Source organism: Cryptomeria japonica, chromosome 5, assembly GCF_030272615.1.
Source record: "Cryptomeria japonica chromosome 5, Sugi_1.0, whole genome shotgun sequence".
In the NCBI taxonomy this organism is placed as follows: Eukaryota; Viridiplantae; Streptophyta; class Pinopsida; order Cupressales; family Cupressaceae; genus Cryptomeria; species Cryptomeria japonica.
Genome location: NC_081409.1, coordinates 307077036 through 307099096, shown reverse-complemented (window position 1 = coordinate 307099096; position 22061 = coordinate 307077036). Strand labels below are relative to the sequence as shown.

Sequence of the window (22061 nt, the reverse complement as noted above, 5' to 3'; positions counted from 1 at the left end):
AGCAGTCAAGATTATTGAGGACACTGAAAAACCATACATGGACAACATATGAATACATAAGTATCACAATTCTTTGACAAGTTGGGTGTGACATTCTAACATGAAGACCATTTGGAGGAAGACAAATTCCAATAAAAGCCTGCATTGTCCTCTCTGTTTGCTGAATTAACCAATGCAAAAAAAAGAGCTTCGATATAATTTTCTGTCACAATTTTCCAAGACTATCAAACATTCACGCTGTCAATGAGGCAAATACAGCGACACCGCAGTCTTTTTCACAATGTTCTTTAATCAAGTCGATGAGATCTGGGAAATTTTAGACATCCAATTAAAATGCTCTGCTTACAATTTTACAGAATAAGCCAAATTAATGAAAAGCTTTAAAAAGATATTGGCTGAAATCATAGTCTGTGCTTCCATATGATCCATACACAGTACTGTGCCCTGGCTTCACTCCCTCATTTAGATCATCAAGAGAAACATCACCTTCCAAGGCTCGAACTATCTGGAAAAAATGGCTACTTTTAGACTAGGCACTCAAAAAATTGAAATACAAGCATGTTGTACACAAAATATAATTCAAAGCTTGACAAATTTTATCCCATTAGAAGTAGATAACATAGCTATGCGAAGAGGCTGCACGTGCATCCAGATGCATCATCTCATTTGAATTATAGTTTCGCAACTGGCAATCAACAAATTATCAACATTGCCATCTTCAAGTGCTCGAGTAAGGGTGGGTCGAGCCTGCACAATGATAAATCATCATATTAGTTTTAAACCATGGATATTAGATAAATTGGTATAAGAATTTTGTCAGTAATAGTACCACATTATGCATTATAATCACAGCTATTGTACTAACCCAATCTACCGTACTATCTTTAGCAAATGGAGTTGTATCGACTGGCCTACGACCAGTAATCAACTCAGGGAGCATGACGCCAAATGAGAAAACATCTGATTTGTCTATCAATTTACCACTTGAAGCATATTCAGGAGGCAAATACCTACCCATACAAATGATAAGTCTCCTTGAATTAGAAAGAAAAGAGGTAGCAAATAGATTTGGATGAAATGAAGGGTAGTAGAGAAAGTGGGAAGCACAATGGACTATGCACTTGAAATATCCTTACCCAAAAGTTCCCATTACCCTTATGGAGACATGAGTAATACCATCAGAAGCAAGCTTTGCAAATCCAAAATCTGCAACCTGAAGCCAAAAACCATCAAGACCGATTGTATTGCATATTTAAGGTTATAAAATAGAGTAGAATGCATGTGACTTGAGCTACTCATTCGCAAGCAACCAGCAAAGGATAATTATTTTAGATGTACCACTTAACTAATAGATGTTTACCATGATAAGGGATTTGAATTTGATGTTGAAAAGATCTGAAAATTCTCATCCAGAACTATCTTAGCCAAGTGTAACGTTTTCAAAAAATTCAGATTCTCCCATGATTAAAATTAAAATTAGCAATACCCAACCACATGTAAAACCAATAAGTTTGATCTCCTACAGACAAAGAAAGTGAAGAAGACCAAGTTCTTTAGAAAATCTAAGACTCGACGATTTTGAAATGTTAGTTTGCTACCCTCCGGCATTTGAGTGAATATTCTTAAAACAAATGTAAGGAAAATTTAGTGTGTCATTGTTCGTGGTTCTTGGTCTTTCAAAAATTAATATGATATTGAATAGACTAGAACAAGTAAACAAGTGAATCCTAAGCCACAAATTGTGGATGTTGGGTTGTGTAGCAGTGAGGCATTTGTTCGAAATGTTTTGGCTAACGTGCACGTGTAGAAAAGTTCGTACCATGACAGTATTTGATGGTGTCTAATGTCACAATCCAATTTTGGCTAGGAAATTATTGATACACACTAGCCATAACTTCCAGAGAGGACGGGGGCACGTGTCCTGCATGAGGAGATATGTGGTGAGTACGAAAAGAAGAATTTTGGCTTGGAGGCACCTGTTCAGGGATTAGCAAGAAGTTTGGCTAAAGAAGAGGGCATCATCCTCCCTACTCATGCCCGAACAGGACTTCCAAGGAAAGTACAGAGAGAGGAATGATATTTTTTGGTAGAATACCTCAATTAAAAAGAAAAATGGTGAGTTGTGTTGAAGTATTAAAGCAAATAATGCTTGCAGTCTAATTACTATGCTATTTCTCATTCAAACGGTCCTCAAGCTTCATCCATGCCTTCTATTCTGTAGATCTCACCTTGTAAAACCAATTTATAGGCATCTCTTCATCCATGCCTTCTATTCTGTAGATCTCACCTTGTAAAACCAATTTATAGGCATCTTGAGATGCAGCATTCATGACGCCAACCTAAACCAAAGAATATGAGAGTGAAAGCTAACATACTCTTCACAAAAATAAAGCAGAGAGTGCCAAGATATTCAAAACTATGAAACATTACAGTAAATTATAGTCAAGGGTGGGTATTATTCTAATGTAAGTGATGATAAAACTCAAATCCCAGAGTGGAGCTCTGAGTACTTTTCCCACCATTATAGATCAACCCGTGAAGAAAATTCACAGAACTTAGGAATTGCACAGACCAAACTTCTTTTTTGGGGGGTCAAGCACCCATTTTTAGAATCCCAATTTGTGGCATACACTGACGGGGATAGATATTTTCTTTTTCCAAAAATCTGCTGACTCTGTGGCACAAGCTCAGGAGGATAGATATTTTTGTTTCCCAGAAATTAGGGGAAACATTGTTTCTATAATTGATATCATTTATAAACATAATTACATAGAAATGTTACCTCACATTATGCCTAGCTTTCCATTTCCACTTTCATGGCTGGGAGTATTCTAACAGACAATACCAAGATTTAGATCACTTAATGTCGAAAACTGGAATGCATTCAACTCTCCTGATTTTATGCCTATTCTCTCATTAGGGAAAAATGGCAATGTAGCTGCCTGAGATGCATGAACGCAAAATGTGGAAGCATAAACAAGGCACATTTCAGAATGCTATGCCAGAGGCAGAACATGTGAATACGCAAAATGTGGAAGAATAAACAAGGCACGTTTCAGAATGCTATGCCAGAGACAAAACACATGAATGACTTCATAGAATGACTTCATAGACTGCCACGTATGTAGAAATTCTATTGCAGTCACTGATTATTAATCTCCTATTTCATAAAAATTATTTAACTGCTGAAAATAAATTTACAGCTGAATATCGAAAAATAACACAACTGCAACTTCACTAAAAATACGGAAAGAAATAAGCAACACAAAGACACAATATTTTTGGACAATCGTCCCTGGAAAAACCCCTAAGGGAAAACCAGTTCTACAGATGGAAAATATATTAATCTTCAGCAATATAAGAATTACAAAAGAATTCCTTGCCTCTTACTGGCAAAACTCTGACAAACTCCTAATATCTCCTGCTGATATCCTCCACTGCTATATCAACACTATCACTGCGCCTCTTGCTAACACTGCAAAACTATTTGCTATCACTGCAAATTCTTCTCAAAACTTCTTGTTTTCCAAATGACCCATGACCCCTTTTTATACTACTCTGTTGGAAAACCAATGGCCAAGATTAATTCAAACCAACGGCTGAGATTAAGACAACTCAATAACCAATTACTAATTTTGGCTATGAGGTGTCACCTAAAAAGAGCCACTATTAAATAACAATTGTTTTTATCCTAACAATACTTGTTTGACAAAAACAACCATTTTCTAATTCTAGGTCAGGACGAACAGCTGTCCAAAACTACCCATAACTAATGCTGTTATTTCTGGGTAAGGACGAACAACTGTCCAAGCTACCCATAATTAACACTCCCTCTTAGCGAGGAAGCTGTTCTGCACGACACCCATCTTATCTCTAAAGAAGATGAATTTTGCCTTCCCCAATGCCTTTGTCAGAATGTCTGCTACCTGCTCCTCTGTAGGTATGTAGTGTAGCTGAACAATCCCCCTCTGTACACAATCCCTAATGAAGTGATACCTGATGTCTATATGTTTCGATCTATCGTGAAACACTGGATTCTCAGTCAACTTAATGCAACTCTGATTGTCGCAATGTATCACCGTAGTCTCAACCTTCTGACCAAACAAGGCTACTAGCAACTTCCGAAGCCATATAGCTTCACACGTCACAATGCTGGCTGCTATGTATTCTGCTTCTGATGAACTCAAGGCCACAGATTTTTGCTTCCTGTTGAACCAAGAAACAACTCCTGATCCCAAGCTGAAACAACATCCTAAAGTACTCCTTTTGTCCGTTGTATTGCCTGCCCAATCTGCATCAGTATAGCCTATCAACTTGATACCTTCACCTCGAACATATCTGATCCCGTACTCAACTGTACCATGAAGATAACGCAACACATGCTTAGCCGCCGTCCAATGCACTCTCTTTGGCTTTACCATGAACTGACTAAGAGAGTTTACTGCAAAGGCTATATCTGGCCTGGTGTTGACCAAATACATGAGCGAACCAATCAGCTGTCTGTATAGGGTGGGATCAACATCCTTTTCCTTGGATGCATCTACCTTCCTCCAATTAGTGATCATGGGTGTAGACATGGCTTTGCAATCTTCCATCTCGAATCTCTTCAAGATTTCAATGCAATATTTCCCTTGACCAAGGAAAATTTCTCCATCAGTTTGCCACACCTCCATGCCTAGAAAGTAGTGCATAAGTCCCAAATTCTTCATCTCAAACTCTTCTACAAGGTCCCTCTTGCAATCCTCTATGAGCCCTAGCGCACTAGTAAGAAACAAGTCATCCACATATAGAACAAGAATGAGAACCTCACCCCCAACCACCAAGTAGTAGAGGTTCGCATCAGCCTCACTCTTCACAAAGCCCATTTCTTGCAAGTATGTATCAATGCGCTCATACCACGCTCTGGGAACCTGCTTGAGTCCGTATAAGGCTTTCTTTAATCTGCACACGTGGGTCTCTTTGTTGTGTGCTACAAAGCCTTTTGGTTGTTCTACGTATACCTCCTCCTTCAATTCTCCATTAAGGAATGTTGTCTTGACATCCATTTGATGGATCTGCCATCCCATCTGTGCTGCAAATGAGATTACAGCTCGTATAGAAGTATACCTGGCCACAGGAGCAAATGTCTCCTCATAGTCTATTCCCTCCTTCTGAGAGAACCCCTTGGCCACAAACCTTGCCTTATATTTCTCGATGCTACCATCTGCACCATGCTTTATCTTGAAGATCCAGCGCGATCCAACTACTGCTCTATCAGTTGGTCTAGGCACTACCTCCCATACATCATTCTGCATTATTGAGTTATATTCCTCAACCATAGCATCTCGCCATACCTGATGCTTTGCAGCTTCTTGATAGCTGGAAGGTTCACTATCTACCAACTGGCTGACTAATGCCACATAGTCATTGAACTTGGCTGGTTGTCTCCTCTGTCTTGTACTCTTCCTAGGAGCTCCCACAGACTCCTGAGTATCCCTTTCTATGTCTTGAACCTCATGGTTCCTACTGCTAACTATAGAGGATGAAATATCAACCTCTATATCATCTAGATGCATATCCTGCTGCACTAGTTGCTCCATACTCTGTGAATCTTCACTACCTGAGTCTATGCTTGTACTAGTAACTGTACTTGAGCTTTGTTGTCCTTGACTTGGACTTGGAGCTTTCATTGGCTGCTCACTCCGATCATCTGCTGGCAAATCTCTGGACCTTCTAAACGCCTTGTCCTCCATGAACTTGACATCGCTTCTGACAATAATTCTTCTGGTCCCTGGAATGAACATCCTATATGCCTTTGAAGTTTCACTATACCCAACAAAGTACCCCTTCTCTGCAGTCTGATCTAACTTGGTATGTGTGTCTCCAGGAATAAGGCAATATGCCAAACTCCCAAATATCTTGAAGTGACCAACATCTGGCTTCTTCCCCGTGAAAGCCTCCTCTGGTGTCATTTTCCCTAGTACCTTGTGTGGAACCCTATTCTGAATGTAGACTGTTGTACTACACGCTTCTGCCCATAAGTAGCGGGGCATGTCCTGGTCATGTAGCATAGCCCTTGCTGCCTCCGAAATAGAACGGTTCTTCCTCTCAGCAACTCCATTCTGCTGTGGATTGTAAGGAACAGTCCACTCTCTCTTGATTCCTTCTCTGGTACAGAAATCCTGGAAGTCATTTCCTTTGTACTCGCCTCCATTGTTTGACCGAAGAACCTTTATCTTCCTTCCTGTTGAGTTCTCCACAAGAGCCTTGAACTCTTGGAAGCGACTGAAAACCTCATCTTTGGTCTTCAAGAAGTATATCCAGGTCTTCCTGGAGAAATCATCAATAAAGGTAACATAATACTCATATCCTCTGAGAGACTTTGTCGACATTGGTCCACATACATCTGAATGTACTAGATCAAGAACACCCGTAGATCTGGTGTCACTCCTTGGAAAAGATGCTTTCGCAAACTTTCCCAACACACATCCCTTACATACATCATCATGCTCTGTGCTCACCTTTGGAACACCTGTCACCGTCTCACGAAGCAATCTAAGTGCTCCATGATGAATATGGCCCATCCTCCTATGCCATAGCTCTCCAAGATCTCTAGGGTTACTGCTGCTCATGAGTGCCTTAGGAGTATCAAACTGTAACCTATAAAGGCGACCACTCCTAACTCCAATAGATACAGGTGATTTCCAATCTTTATGCTTAATCAAAACATGCATCCCTCTAAAGAGAACATTATACCCTTTATCTTGAAGGATAGATACAGAAACCAAATTCATACCTAAGCCTGGCACATGCAACACATCATGAAGAGGAATTACCTTTCCATTCTCCCTCTGAAGCTGAACAGTCCCTTTCCCAACTAAGTTGAGCTTGGACAAGTTCCCCATAGAGATTTGGATTCTGGTGTTCTCCTCCTTGTAGCTGGAGAAGTACTCTCGAACTCCTGTCATATGAAATGACACCCCACTGTCTATATACTAGACACTCTGTGAGGTTGAGCTAATCATACAGGCTATGAGTGCAAACTCATCCTCCAATCTACTAGAGAGCTCCTCTGCACTTGCTGAAGCTGCCACTTGATTCTTTCCCTTCTTATCTTTCTTCCTTTGTGGGCAATCGCTGACATAGTGGCCAAACTCGTGACAACCAAAGCACTTGACCTTAGATAGGTCCTTCTTCTTCTTTTCAATTTGTGAATTTGCTCCTTTGCTAGATCCCTTCTTTGTTTTCCCCTTTCCCGCTAGGGCAACATTTTCTTGTTCTACCTCATTTTTTTGACTCTTATTGTTGGCTCCATTGACAAGACTTAGTCTAAGCTCCTCTTGAGTGAAATCACTCCAAAGTCGATCCCAACTTGGTAAGGTGTCTCGTCCATTAATAACTTGAACAAAGACATCCCACTGCTTAGAAAACCCATTTAGGGCTATTCTTACTAGCTCGTCTTCATTTGGCTTATCTCCAACAGCTGCTAACTTGTCCTTGACAAGTCTAAGCCTAGTGAGGTAACTTGTAACATCTTCTCCTTTGTTCATCCAGGTATTCCTCAATTTTTCTCTGAGAATCAGCTTCCAGTTAGTGGTAGCATTCTGGTACAGATTCAGAATGGCGTCCCACATCTTCTTCGCTGTATCTAACTCTGCGATATGTGGAACAACATGGTCCTTGAAACCATCAAGGATTATCCTCCTCGCCTTGGCATCATACTTCTTGTATGCTGCAAGTTGTACTAGATCTGTAGGTACAGCTACAGTACTGGTAACATATTCCTTGATACCATTCTCTTCCAGCAATAAAGAAATTCTGGCTTTCCAGACACCAAAATTTGAGGCACCATCCAATCTGTCCTGATCTCTCAAACCTGCTGAGGCCATCTCAAAGAAATAAAGGAAAACAATAACTCGAAAGAGGTCAAACTCAAATTTCTTTCCTTTGCTTAGGGTAAACCTTTTCTACCCTCAACAAAGCTCTGATACCATGTAGAAATTCTATTGCAGTCACTGATTATTAATCTCCTATCTCATAAAAATTATTTAACTGCTGAAAATAAATTTACAGCTGAATATCAAAAAATAACACAACTGCAACTTCACTAAAAATACGGAAAGAAATAAGCAACACAAGGACACAATATTTTTGGACAATTGTCCCTGGAAAAACCCCTAAGGGAAAACCAGTTCTACAGATGGAAAATATATTAATCTTCAGCAATATAAGAATTACAAAAGAATTCCTTGCCTCTTACTGGCAGAACTCCGACAAACTCCTAATATCTCCTGCTAATATCCTCCACTGCTATATCAACGCTATCACTGCGCCTCTTGCTAACACTGCAAGACTATTTGCTATCACTGCAAATTCTTCTCAAAACTTCTTGTTTTCCAAATGACCCATGACCCCTTTTTATACTACTCTGTTGGAAAACCAATGGCCAAGATTAATTCAAACCAACGGCTGAGATTAAGACAACTCAATAACCAATTACTAATTTTAGCTATGAGGTGTCACCTAAAAAGAGCCACTATTAAATAACAATTGTTTTTATCCTAACAATACTTGTTTGACAAAAACAACCATTTTCTAATTCTAGGTCAGGACGAACAGCTGTCCAAAACTACCCATAACTAATGCTGTTATTTCTGGGTAAGGACGAACAGCTGTCCAAGCTACCCATAATTAACAACGTACCCACCAGCAAGGACACGTCCATGGGAGCATAGAACATTTTGCCTCCATTTTTTGGTTGCCAGAATACGTTTTCCTAAATTTTGAAAGCCATAAATCAAAAAACCACTGGAAAAATTAACATTAGCCAATCAAAAAATAGAACGAAAGAGGAAAAAAATTCAATTTATATAAAAAATTCAATTTATATAAAAAATTCAACAGACCATAGGATAAAAGTTTGCACACGATTCCCGAGCAGTGGATTAATAGCAAAACAGCACAATGAAAACATTAGTTCTTGCCTAGATATGCAGGGACTAATAAGGGGTCATTCTTTATAACAAGAGTTTTTGTTGAAAAAAACAACAGACCTGGTATTCATTTGCTCTCCCATGCATTTGATGACATGCTAGCTCATTGGTATGGTTTTAAGACTCCTTCAACTTTTGCCACAAACCTGCAAGTGCTTAACCAATCCTTCAAAGTCATGCACGCTATTGTAGCTTCCTCTTAACTGTAAGTGAAGGCTTAGGGTTTCTTTTTGCATGAAAACTCAAAAAAAATTTGTGAAAGGACTTAGGGGAAGAGCATTAGTAGTTGAGCACTCTAATTTTGCATTTTTCAAAATCTTACGTGGAAATTCCAAATCACTCCCATTTTTTTACAGTAGCTTACTTGGCAAGTCCCCTGCTTATAACTAAGCTTTCAGCACCACATCATCAAGTATGGTGCCACATCAGCATGCTTTTTGCCAAGGTGTCCAAAACAGCCCAAAAAAAAAGTGAGACCAATAGGCATGCAAAAGAGGCCACAATAGTTGTGCAGCTGATATGACATCACCTGATTGGTTACTTTTTACAATATTAGTACGTTTCCTAACAACTATTGGTACATTTCCTAACAAAAAATGATATTTTTTGTTTCAAACAATAGGTTTTATTTGTTCAGTTTTTGGAACAAAAGGTATCAACAACCCTCACAACAATCGGTACATGCTCAACTACTCGTGCTCTTCCCCTAATTAATTGTGGTTAGCCTTCTTGTTGAATCCGACTCCAAGTCAATTATCATAGCAATAAGAGTTTGCTAAAACAAAAATAGTTTCCCTCCAACAACTCTAAAGAGCTCAGCGTGGCCTTTCTACTAATTGACTAAGTCTAAATACACCAAAACACAAAGAAAATATGCAATGTGAGTATTCATTTTTGACTTATCACTATTTCTTTTCTTTATCCTATGCAAATAGTTATGCAACATGAGAGCATGCAACTTTCCAATGAACTACTAGACAAGTTGGTCATTTTGGATAAAAAGGAATAAAAAATGCAACATTCATGATGATCTTTGCTCATGTTTTTCTTGCTAAAACTTCTAGGTCAAGCTGCCTTTAAATATTTGTTGGGCTATGGAGTCACGAGGACTTGAGACAACTCAAACTTAGACTTAAACACTACTATTAGGATTTCTAAACAATAAGAAAAACATGACTAAAAGGAACACAGTAGTCGACTCAACTAAAAACAAGTGTGCATTAGCACTTGAAGGAAAGAAAACTTGACAAGAATATGTCCTACAACATTGTTTTGACTTGTAAAAACCTATCCCAATATTTACATGAGACTGATTATTCTTCAAAAATAGTGCTTGAGGTGAATCCCATTGACTGGGATTGACTCCATGTCTCCATCCAGCTTGAACAATTAGAAAGATTATGTTGTTTGCATTTAGAAATTATGTATGCTCCACTCCAAAATGAATCAAACTTGGAATGTTTACGGGTCTGCTTTTTAAATCATCTCGTTTCAAAACCACATCACCATCTTTGAATTTTTTTAAGGCTACTCTTTTGTCAAAAGATCTTTTGACTAGTGCTTGGTACATCTTTGTCTTCTTCGTCTTCTCATTTCTTCTTTCTTCTAATTGAGTCGGTTGCCCCAACCTTTTTATCACTAGTTCTTCTTCTATCATAACAAGCTAATTTAATAAGTCAAGGGTTGGAAGCTCAAGTGAAATAGGAAACGTTGCCTCCTTACCATAAACCAACATGTAAGTTGAATGTCTTGTAGACCTCTCAAGAGTTTTCCTATCAGCCCATAAAACCAATTTAGTTTGGTGTGCCATGCTCTTTGGTTATCTTCCATAGTCCTCTTGATGATTCTAAGAAGGTTCTCGTTTGTAGACTTTAATTGACCATTGTCTTAAGGGTAATACATAGAAGAAGTATTCAAATAAATACCATTCCTAACAACCCAATCAGTCATTCTTGTTCATACAAAAGCCAAGGAATCATCTAAAATAATAGATTCAAGAACACCAAACCTTGTGATAAGATATTTATAGAGATTTAGAACAACAATCTCATTTGCTTCTTTTAGTGCAATAATCTTTGTCCATTTGGTAAAATAATTAGTTGTGAGCACCCACTTGTGGCCAACACTTAAAGTTGGATTAATGATTCCAATAAAGTATATACCCCTCTTCATAAAGGGTTGTTCAACTTGAATGAGTTGCAAAGGGAGGGATGCTAACCTTTCTTTACCTGTAAAAACTCCTTACATTTTCTTATCCATGATTGTACATCTTTCAAAAAAATAGGCTAGTAATAACACGCCCTTGTAACCTTTAGTATTGTGGCTCTTAGTGAAAATGTCCATCAACTACTTCTTCGGGAAACTCATGCAAAACTTTGTCAACTTGATCAACTTTTATGCATCTAAGTAAAAACCTATTGAAATAATTTTTTAACAACATACCATTAAAAAGAAAACAAATGGAATGGATTGTAGCCTACAATACATTTTTTTTCTCTATCCATACCTTGTGGACACTCACCATTTTGCAAATAATAAATTATGTCATGAACACATCTTGTAGGAGGAGTAGGTATAGTTGTTTGTGCTTCATCTTAGAGGGATAGGACAACCTCTTCTACATTATGTTCATTGTTATTTTGCCCATCAGCTAGCTATTCACAAATACCCTTACCTCTCACCAGCTTTCTAACCTTTATTTTTACATCATATTCCATGGCACTGGTGATCCAACTTACTCCTTTTTCATTAAAGTCCTTTCTAAACAAAATTTCTTTGACAGTAGAATGAGCAACCATTAATTTAGCCTTGTTATTTGAGAGCATGTGCTTGAAAAATTTAACGACAAAAGGCACATGTTTCTCAATACAAGTATACCTTTCTTCACAATCTTTAAGACCTCAATAGAAGAAGGCTAAAGGTTGCTCCAAACCATCCTTATTTTCTTGTACTACCATGGCAGTTAAAAATGTCAATGTTTACATAAGCATATAATAAGAAATCTTTGGAAAAATCAAGATTCAAGAGTATGGGTGTCGTTGTTAATGCCTCCTTTATGTATTCAAAAAAATCCTATATCCCTCTTTGTTCCACCTGAAAGGCAAATTCTTTTTCAACATAGATTTTAAAGGCTTTAATAAATTAGTAATATCAAGAATAAACCTCGTAACAAAATTAATCCTTCTAAGAAAACTTTGTAATCCCTTTTTATGTGTTGGTAAAGGAAGAGCTAAGATGACACTTACTCTTTCAGGATCAACGGTAATCCCATGTTTTGGCACTAACCTTCACGCACAACAAATAAACACTTTTGGGGATTAAGGGATATACCAAATTCTCTATACCTCTCAAAAATATACCTTAGGTGAACTAGGTGCTCCTTTGAATCCTTTGAGAAAATAGTGATATCATATAAATAAACCAACACTATTTTATACATCAAACCTTTAAAATCAAGGTTTGTGGCTATTTGAAAGGTTTCCCTTAGACAAACCATAAGGTATTTTCTTGTAAGACATGGTGCCCCATTCGGTGGTAAAGGTTGTTTTAAATTAGTCTTTGCTTTTATCTCATTGGTTTAGCATTAAGCTCAAATTCAATAGTGTGTTGGGAAATCTTACGATTAAAACCCTTTAAATTGAAATACTCCCAAGCAAATATATCACTAAATTCTTGACAAAGATTTATGAAAGACTCCTTTTCTTCCTGAGTACATACCTTGTCAAGTTTGAGGAGTTTTCTTTTGAAGATTTCCACCTCTTCATAGTGCTCTTATTTATTTGCATGTGTTGGTCTTTTATTTCCTTAATTGGTCATCTAAATTGAAGATGGACGTCAAAGTCACTAGTCCCTTAGGCAACTTGTTTTTTTTTAACTATATAATTTGATCTTCATACTGTCATTTCAACCTTTCCTAATTTCCAATTGAGAAATTTGCTTCTTCTCTCAAAAAATTCACTATCTACTAGTCACTATCAGACACTTGCCAATGAAAATTATTGTCAGGTAAAGAAGGTCTAACTACAACCTTGGCATATTGTTGTTTTCAACTATTGCCAATATCATTTGGTATACCATATTGAGGCCCTATTGTAGCTAATCTATCAACATGTTTGTTCTTATTTTTAGGTATGGACAATATATTGTAAGCATCTATAAGATCTCATACCCTATGTTTATATGACTTTAAAACATCATTTTTAGTCACATGAAGGTCCCTTTCCTGATTAACAATGGGCTCATTGTCATCCAATACCTAAAGATAGTTGATCTTCCACTTCTTTGCCCATTGTAGGCCATGAATTAAGGCCTCATACTTTGTTTTGTTATTTGTACAACTGAAAGTGAATCTAAATTTGTAGAGTAAAATTTCTCACCTTTAGGGGATACAAGCATTGCACCTCCCCATCACTATGTTTTCTCCTTAAGCCATCAAAATACAACTTCCAAACTTCATCAAATCCTCCTACTTAGACTATTTCTCATCATTCTTTTGAATATTAGGCATAAAATAATCAGAATCATTCATCAAACAGACCCCAAAACCCACCTCTTCTAGCAATTTACTTTCATCATTTTGACTATTATCAGTCTCTCTTCATGGTAAAAAAATAGTGAAATTTTAATTAAGGGCATCATAAACATAAGGTTCAACAAGGTTTTTTTTTATATTGGATCTAATTTTATGGTAACCTTTGTGTCATACCTAGTCCTAAACAACATGTTAGACCAATATGAAGATAGATAGCCACCTATCTTAGCAGTGAAGTCCCTAGATAAATGTGTGGCTAAATAGGTTGAAAATCTATGACATAAATTTCTTGAGGTGTGGAGAAGTTTGGACATGCATGCAATGTAAGGCAATTTTTTTATGAAATCGGTTGTGATAACAACTATACTATCCAAGTGTATTATTCCCTTCTTTAGTGGTTGGTATTCTATCCCCAACTTATCCACAATCTTCTTAGGCATGACATAACTGCTAGCACCTAAATTTATCAGATCGCTAATAATCAAATACATGTAAAATGGTGGTGGTTTGACCTATTTCGCTTGTTGTTTCTTATATTTTTCAAGAGTCTTTATGAGTACCACCTTAGATTGTTCCTTGGTTGACTTATTTGAGACATTTAAACTTGATAGGGCAAATTGGAGGAGATACTTTTAACTTGGAATACTTAATGAATTCCTCATAAAAATGGACACATTAGCCTTATTCATATGCTCAATAATGTTAAAAGGGATAACACTAACCTTTGTTTGACCCTTCTAAACAATGATCTCTTCTTGAACACTAACTAGTTGTACTAGATTTTTGGGTTGCTCCTTGCTTTCCCAAGTCTAGTTTCACGGTAGTACATGGACATTGTACTCACTTGATGGAGAAACAACCCCTTGAATTACATTTATCACTTGATTTTTTTGAAGACCACTAATAAACAATTGTCCTACATCAACAACCCTTTTCTTGATTTGTGCATTACTTGATATTGAAGGACAAGCCTGATTTAACCCACAAAACTCCTATCCTTGTGTAATTTGGGAGAGTTTTTTTGCTTTGATGATCTTCCTGTTGTTGTATATGTGCTTTAAGAGGCATACTTGGTTGCACGTTTGGGCTATTCTGTACCATTAAGGCTCAAATTATTACCCCATTTGTGCAGGTATTTTGGTTTATGAGTTAGGTTACATGGAAAACACCACTTATAATCTTGAGCCAAGTTGTTATGTACAAGTACAAGCTCTGCTGAGGAGCTAATAGCATTGATATTGTAAGATTGATAAGGCCTTGCATTGAGACCTTTCTTATTATCTTGGTTATTAGGCCGATATGTGGGCCTATTAGACATTTTGTTGGTACGAGGATTGATATGGAGGCTAATAGGGTCTAAAGTTATGGTTTTTCTACCTCTTGATATTCACAACATCATTACCAAAAGATTGAAAAAGACCTTTAATCTCCCATAGCTCAAAAGATTAAACTAGATGTGTGTTCCCTTGACTGATGGGTTGATTGTTTTTTGTTGGTAAGGTAGGAACAACAACTATGGGAAGAATTTGTAGGGGTGTAGGTGTTTGAAATTTTGCGAAAAAGGGCATAGGTGGCCTTGGAGCAATTTTCCTAGCTTGTATAAGGTTGTTTTTAGCCCTTATTACAATGGTGTAAGCATTAGGGAGTGTAGCACCATCCGTATATTGAATCAATCTATAATATCGCTATTTAAAGCTTTCAAAAAGTATAAAAATGCACAATTAATAGGAGGCCTTATTGTTTGAGGAATCCTCTCCCATGCATGTTGGAAATGAAAGTTGAAATCTATCGTGTGCCCATGAGTATCTCTTTTGATCGTGGTCGATTACTCTGCCAAGGATAAGTGATCCGATTTGTCTTCAAAAAATCTACCTAGTTCATCACCTAGTTTGTCCCAGGTGTTGATTGAGTTATGAAATGTCCCCCACAAATTTTTTCAAATTTTGAACACAAGATCACCACCCGTTAATATTAGCAGTAAGAATTATCATGATCAATATAGTTGACAGTTAAACCAACCACTTCCACTTTTCAGTGGGTGAAATAAGAATAATAGAAAATAACAACCCCTTAGTGGTATGACCAGCCAATTTACAACCCAAACAAAGACAGAACAAGACAATCACTCGACCACTTTTCAGCTGGAGGACTATGCATAAATAAAAAAAACTATCACTCGACCACTTATGCAGGGGAAGGACAGAGAACATCAAACAATCACTCAACCACTTATTCAACGGGAGGACTAGAGTACATGAAAATAGAGAAATAGGTGGCTAAGTCGACCTCTTCCATTTATGCAGTTGGTGATACAAGTATATTGCAGAGAGATGGATTGTTCAGTACTACTGAATCGGTCTTACAATATTTTATCTTGCAAATACTGTCAGTACAATATGATTACACAGTCAAAATAGAAATGAAAGTACTCCAAGGAATTACAATAACTCTGAAATAACTAGCCAAATACACACTTAACCAAGTCTGAAATGAATTACCATAAATGAACTAGCAACACATAAATTCTCGTAACTCTCTCAAAACTCCACCAAACAGCTCCAAATCAGCAGCGAAACAAAGCTAGGGGGAAGGTGATCAAACCCCAACCTAGTGATCGCATCAAACCTCACTGATGATTCTGCTTTCAGCCCAAGGGCAAGGTTGAAATGGTACGACCAACAAGAAAACTCGACCAGCAATGAAAATTACACCCTCCACCTCATAATATGAGCCTCTAAATGAAGAGCTACCCAACAAAGGGGCTTCCAACGAGCTATTACCCAAAATGAATGGATACACGAACAGAGAGTTACAAATTAAAATAAGATACAGCCACAACCAAAACCAACACGTTGGAAACACACCAAAACACTCAAATCAGTGGAAAATAGGCTCATAATCCATTCTATCAACTCAGTATATCTCTCTGGATGAAAGATACTCTCAATAGACCAGCTAGGTACTATCTCTCAAGCATGAAATTGATGGTTGCTAAGAAGCTCTCAACTTTGAAACTCAACCGACACCAATCTGGCAGCACTTCGTTGCAAATAAACATGAATAGTCTCAAATGAAGGCCAAGGCACATATTTATAACATCCTCCTCAAATAGAACTTCTTTTCCCTCCAATATGGGATTAAACAATGACATTCCAATTTCCTTAATTTGATTTTCATTTCATTTTTCCCAAAATCGCCCATCACATGGTGACAAATACACTTTATAAAAAAATACATCAATAAAGTGTATTGTAGTGTCCAAAGAATAAAGTGAATTATATCATAAAATTGTCTTATTTTCCTCCTAAGGCGTCCATCTTGCCTTAATAATTCACTTATAAAATATTTTCCTCAACCAAGAATTGCCTACATATAATTAAGGAAATGATTTTAGATATCAATTTAACTTAAGCAATCTCCCTTAAATAAATCGTGCAACTTTTGCCTTTAGTTATAATTTAATTTAAAACACCAATTTTCAACAAATACTTAACTTGCCAAAACAAGCTCCAAAAATGATGGAAGACAAATTGCTCAAACTGACCTGTCGGAAATAGTCATTTTAACTGACCAGTTGAATCCATGCTAAAAATAGTACTTACTAAAAATAGCATACTGTTAAAAATAGAAAGTGTTTCCAAAGTGATTTTTACCACATTCTGAGCAGCCATCGCAACTTACTAAAAAGAGCAAGTTCGAAAAAGTCTTCAAATTCATTTGCATGTTATACCATCGTGAAGCTCTCTAAAAACCCAAAGTAATAAACTGCCCTTGCCTCCACTTACTAAAAATAGTAAGTCTGACAAACTCCATTGCTTGCTATGCATGTACAATCATTGCCAAGCTTTACCCAGAAGGAATCCAGAACCCAAACTAACAAACTCTAATATTGCAAGCCACCAAAAATGTTGAAAAATCCTCCTAGAAAGTAGGAAACCCTAATTTTTGCTCCCGACTAGCCTACCGATCTCCTAAATAGGCTAATGGTCAACTGAATTTATTACTGCTAAGAAGGGGATATTACAGTCCGCCCTCCCCAAGTTTGCTTGTCCTTAAGAAATCACAAGTGTGGATGTTGCAAAATCTCCTCACTCTCCCAAGTAGCATCATCCATAGGCAAATTCTTTCACTTCATCAAATACTCCCTGATTGTCCTTCTGCTTAAAGAGTGCTCTCTGAAATCAATGATCTCCTCTGGAACCAACACCAACTATCCTTTCTCGTCCAAAGGAGGCAAATAAGAAGAGACAACTACATTGTGTCCAAGTGCCTTTTGCTGCTCTGAAACATATTTTTTGAAATAGCCCTCCAACCATTTCTTCACAATCTTCGTTTGCCCAACCAAGCAACAAACATCAAGAGCCATACTAAAAATCCTAAGACAACTAGAACCAATGCCATGTAACATATCATTCCAAGGCAACTCTATAAAATACACATCAACAAACTCGCTGACAATCACAATCTTGGGTAAAAGAAAGAATAATCCACTCAACCATAAAACATAAACCCAAGCATCACTTCTCATGATGTCCTCAAAATAAAGAAGATCAATCATTATTACTACTCTAAAATCTACCAACCAAGGAATGCCTCTTCTGCCACCAATCGAAATCATATCATTAACTCTTAATCTCCATGTCTCAAGGGAAGAAACTTGAGTACCCCAACAAGCCAAAATCATTGTAGTCAGCCAACTATCATCGAGAAGTATGCATACTATCATTATGAAGTCACTGCAATGACCCAAACTTTCCCATGTGGAAGTGGGGAATAATAGAACCATACCTAGATGATCTCCTGCAGCTGGTTGCATAATCATCTGCAAGTGCTCAAAATCAAACTGCCCAAAGTCAGAGGTCACCATAAATAGTGTGGAACAACTCATACAACTATAAACAATATGAAATCTCACTAAATGCATAGGATACATGAGTTTGGAAGTAGTTGAAAATCCAACTCCTCTAATCAATTCATCTCTACCATCAATCCTCAACCATGAACAACTCATCTACTACCCTGAAGGAACCATTCAACACATCTGTTGGTAGAATCTGAGCTAATAAGATTGTGGACAGTAGCGCTAACGCTCATTGTCACAACTCCGAGGCTCTCTAAAATATAAGTCATAACATAAAGAAGTTCATTGTCCTTGACCAACTTTGGAGTTAAACTGTTAAAGTTTACGACACAAAACTTCATAAAGAGAACTCCTTGAGTTTGGAAGGTCTGAAATAAATAATAACTACTAATGTAAATGATTGAAATCAATGAAATGCAATCCGATCGAAGTGTTCTACATAGAGGACAACAATAGTAACAATGAAATTTCAAAGTATAAGCATGAAAGTTGAGCATTCCAATACTAAAAAATAAATCAAAAGTGGCTAGAAAAACATCTCCAAGAAATCTCCAATTGATAACAATTTTACATGACCAAATAAATTGCACCAACTCCCTTGAATGAGAGAAAACCATAAAGTGAAGTGACTAATCTGCAACCAATCAGCAAGTCCAATTCTGGAAATTTGATCCATTCTTTCCCAAAGAAGATGCCCAAGAGTATGCATTTGATCAATGTTCCAACCCTGACTTAAGATCTCTCTCCAATCCACTTGTAGGTGGAATAATAGAAACACATAGTGGCTGGTAAAGAAAGGAACAACACCTTTAAGTCTAAAATCTTGATCCTTATCACTCTAAAGGTCACTCTTATGACTCCTTGTAATCTCTATCAATTCTTGTTGAAAATCCCAAACAAGGATAGCCAACCAAGAATAATCTCTTGCATACCTAGAAAGGTGCACACTAGAACCCCAAATACCATCCAAATCAACATGCACATTAACGAAATATGCGACTTCTTGTGTAACTCATATAAGTAATCCATGGAAGTGTTAATGACTAAGGTACAAGGAGTAATTGTTGACTTCAAAACCAACCCCAAATAAGGACTAGTATATGCGAATACATTACTCAATCCAAGGGATGAATTGTCAAGTATATAGATTTCATATTTTATATCCTTTCTCCAAAGCTACTAAAGAAACAAGCTGTAAACTACCTTTCCTTACTGTTGTTCTAAAAATTCCAACAAGCTTAAGAACAATGTTTGGAAACCTTTCAAAATATAAAGTGTATAAGTCTCCATGAATCAATTCATCCCATGAAGAAGCAACATCTCCAACTTCATATAAAAGGCATGCAAGACTACTCATCAATTTTGATTTGGTATGAAGTGTCCCACTTGTTGGCCAATTCCAAAACTCAAGACCACACTTACAACTCATGATTTTGTAAGGAACAATGATGTCTCCTACCTTCATATCACTCCAAATGCATCCCCCATCTATCTCTTCATTTGTATATGTCATATCTAATGGCTTCCCAAGAGGGTAGCCAATCACCTCATAAAGTGAACATGAATCAAAATCAAGTTGGAAAGCATACTCCAACTAAAGTCTTGGATCCCACACCTTTTTGTTTTCACCAAGTGCAATGCTACAATCATGAGTTGTTCCATAATCTAACTCAAAAAGAGGATTGCCAATTATCTTCTCAACACCCATGTCAGACAATGGGTTTTCAATGGGAACCACAAACTGATTTTGCAAAGAAAGTGAATTCATGCTATGATGAATACCAAAATCAAAACTATCACACCTGTCATTAATGATTTCATAGCTTTCCAAAATCTCTTATGCATCATCATTATTGTTTTGAGTAGTATGTTGTGGATCAAAATATTTTAAATCCCTGAAATTTTTCTAAAATTCAACCCCATGCAAAAATAAATCAGACTTTGTATAGTGATCTTCAACAAAAGAAAATCCATCCAATATAGGGTCCTCATCATATTAGGAGCTAACACACTTAGATCCCACATTTCAGGGATTTGATTACCTTGTTTAGAGGAAATGTACTCACCAAACTCTTCATGAGCAATAGGCTCTGTGAAAGAGTCATTCCCAAACTCACTAGCACTCATGTCATCATAAGCATCACTATTCAAAAGTTTTGTTTGGACATCCAATTTGTATCCATCTAGATCGACATCATTGGGAATGTCTAATCTCAAACTCAAGGCTATTGTTTTGTTATTTTCTCTATGTGAAACCTCATCCACAGTAGTTGCATGCATCACCAAAGAGTCTTCATGAAGCATTGTCTCAAAGTTATGTGTCAAAGCACCAACTTCATTATTTGTCTTTTTGTTAAAGATATTATTTTCTGACTCTTTCTCATGTTTGGATTTTGCAAGAACCTTTACCAACCCCCTTTTAATATTTGGATCCTTCATCAAATTAATCAATCCTTGCATTAACTCACACATAGACTTATCTGTGGTAGACATTCTTCCAAACTCTGATATGCAACCAAAAAAACCACAACCCAACATGATGGCAGGGAGACTTGTGCTTTGATCAAATGAACACACAAGCTGGCTTTTTTTCAAAATTTTAATACAGGATCACCACCCGTTAATATTAGCAGTACAAGAAATATCATGATCAATACAGTTGGCGATTAAACCAACCACTTCCACTTTTCAGTAGGTGAAGTAAGGACAGTAGAAAACAACAACTCCTTGGTGGTATGGGCAGCCAATTTACAAGCCAAACAAAGATAGAACAAGATAATCACTCGAGCACTTTTCAACGGGAGGATAGAGAACATCAAACAATCACTCGACCACTTATGCGCCGAGAGGACAAAGAACATCAAACAATCACTCGACCACTTATGCAGCTGGAGGACTGGAGTACTTGAAAATAGAGAAATAGGCAACTAAGCCAACCTCTTCCACTTATGCAGTGGGTGATAAAAGTATATTGCAGAGAGATGAATTGTTCAGTATTACTAAATCAGTCTTACAATATTTATCCTGCAAATATTGTCTGTACAATATGATTTCAATCTCTAAATACAAATGAAAGTACTCCAAGGAATTAAAATAAGATAACTTTGAAATAACTAGCCAAATACACACTGAACCAAGTCTAAAATAAATTACCAATGATACCAAAAACAAACCAACAACACAAAAATGTTCGTATCTCTCCCAAAAGTCCACCAAACAGCTCCAAATCAGCAATGTAAGAAGTCTAGGGGGGAGGTGATCAAAGCCCAACCCAACACTGCATCAAACCTCACTGATGATTTTGCTCTCAACCCAACGACAAGGCTGAAATGGTATGACTGCCAAGGAAACTCGACCAACAATGAAAAATTACACACTCCACCTCATAATAATTAGCCTCTAGATGAAGAACCACCCAACAAAGGGGCTTCCAATAAGCTATTACCTAGAATTAATGGATACACGAACAAAGAGTTGTGAATTAAAATAAGCTACAGACACACCCAAAACCAGCAAGTTGGAAACACACCAAAACACTCAAATCAATGAAAAATAGGCTCACAATCCATTATGTTATCTCACTTTATCTCTCTGGATGAAAGATAGTCTCAATAGACTAGCTAGGTGTTATCTCTCAAGCACGAAACTGATGGTTGTTAGGAATCTCTTAACTTCGAAGCTCAACTGGCGAATCTCT

At 37.2% G+C, this 22061-nt stretch overlaps 1 pseudogene; it reads right to left on the bottom strand.

Annotated features, from left to right (window-relative positions):
• Positions 1-173: 173 nt before the first annotated feature.
• Positions 174-9168, bottom strand: LOC131045018 (proline-rich receptor-like protein kinase PERK4; annotated as a pseudogene).
• Between the last annotated feature and the right edge of the window lie 12893 nt (positions 9169-22061).